Source organism: Montipora foliosa, chromosome 10 (genome assembly GCF_036669935.1).
Source record: "Montipora foliosa isolate CH-2021 chromosome 10, ASM3666993v2, whole genome shotgun sequence".
NCBI lineage: Eukaryota > Metazoa > Cnidaria > Anthozoa > Scleractinia > Acroporidae > Montipora > Montipora foliosa.
In genome coordinates, this window is record NC_090878.1 from 1,149,267 (window position 1) to 1,151,141 (window position 1,875).

Sequence of the window (1,875 nt, forward strand, 5' to 3'; positions counted from 1 at the left end):
AGAAGCGAGTGATTTTGCTTCACGATAAGCTTTGACCTATTAGGTTGTGCCATGTATCAGTGAGACAACTGGCTTTCTAAAAGCTTTGTTTGCCTTGCCTTTTTTCTGCGTTTCCAGGGGGTGCAGGGATGGCGCAGTGGCGAGAGCACTCGCCTCCCACCAATGTGGCCCGGGTTCGATTCACAAACTCGGCGTCACATGTGGGTTGAGTTTGTTGGTTCTCTACTCTGCATCGAGAGGTTTTCTCCGGGTACAGGACGACGGATACTAACTACGAGGAACGAACGAAGAAGGAACGAGGAAGAAGAAACGACAACTTCATCATTTAGTGACCAAAACAGTGGATCCGCACGGGAAAAACTTCATCACCAGAAAACTAGACAAGAACAAATGGGGACAAAAGTAAGAAAACAATACTGTCATGGAGCATTTGTTTTATTATTCCATCAGGCAGGCATGCAAATACAAGATAATTGTGCTTAAGTGGGTCACATTTGTAACTGATTGTGCAAGCCCAATCCAGTGAATATTTTCCGGCTTTAGGTGCAGTAAATCTTGCCAGGAATGAAACAGGGTTCCTAACAACTGAAAATAAAGACAAAAGATATTAATGGAAGTTGAAAGTTGCGTATTTGGGAGAACCAGGAGCCCAACTGTCATATCAAGTCTATGTTCATGATTTCCAGAGACAGCTTTTTGTAAGCCTAGTAGCCCTAAATGGAGACAGTCACTCATTTAATGCGATCAGGATCACCTCTCTTCTCCTGAATCTCCTGCGACCCATCCCCATCCAAATGGGAATAGGAGCCAATTAAATATTTTAAGCAAGAGCTGATACAACGTAGATTTGATTTTAGTGGTGTACTATATTTCCGCTGGCCAAACCAGCCTTCTTCAGGTACAATGAGAGTTTACATTGGATTGCTTCTATGCTTAAAATATTTAGTTTCTCAACTTGTAATTACGCCGATCAGATCAAGCCAGTGATCCAACGTACACCGACAGGAAGATTGTCCACAGTTGCTTGCTTCAAAACTCTAATGCTAATGTACCTCCCCTAACAACTTGCTGTACACCATAAGCATTTTTCAGTGGGGTGTACATGTGGCCGTGTACCGGTGGTCGAGCGAGAAGTAATGCGGCATCACGAAATACTGTCGCCTTATCCTTCTTCTCAAATTCATCATCACTAGTCTCCGGAAATACAGTAGATATAATTGTCATGAAGTGTCCTCTTCAATCGAACATATACAGTTACGGTAACCCTAACCAAAGAAATACGATACGATGACAATATTGAGAGAGAGAGAGAGAGAGACCCAATTAATCTTTTACATTTTTCGATCTTTCGATCCCCTAGCTATAACACAGAGGACAGACTACGACACTGGAGTTCCTCTCCCTACTCTTTGCGAGTAGTGCGTGGGTTCTTTTACGTCCCACTGGGTTGTGAACAGTGAAAGGTTGTGAGACGGGGCCTACGGTTCATCGTCTTTCTCCGAGAAGACTAGAGAGTCTAAGTCATGGTTTTCACCATAGGGGTGGGGGGGGGGGGGGGGGTGTTTGCATTAACACAAGATGGATATGTAGTTCACTGAAGTATGATACAGTCCGAAGAGTAAATAACTTGTATTTTTTTATGTAAAGACCCCCACCGCCTCCAAAAAAACGTATTGCATTATGGGATAGTGAAATTAGTCAATTACACCCGCAAATGGTTACACTTTCAAGTTTTGTTGGATAAGGACTATAAACCGTAGGCCCCGTCTCATAAATATCTTTCAAGTTCGTAAGTTCCCTGCGGGACGTTAATGAACCCACACAGTTTTCGAGAAGAGTAGGGATGAAAATCCCGGTGTTGTGGCTGTCCTTTGT

General features: G+C 43.4%; 1 long non-coding RNA gene across 4 annotated transcripts in view; it reads right to left on the minus strand.

Moving 5' to 3' along the window:
• Window positions 1-417: 417 nt before the first annotated feature.
• The window catches only part of LOC137973226 (uncharacterized), a 16,455-nt gene continuing 14,997 nt past the window's right edge, over window positions 418-1,875 (minus strand). For all 4 annotated transcript variants that reach the window (XR_011117190.1, XR_011117192.1, XR_011117191.1 and 1 more), the window contains one exon: window positions 418-585. This is a non-coding gene — a long non-coding RNA (uncharacterized lncRNA). The remainder of the gene's footprint in view (window positions 586-1,875) is intronic.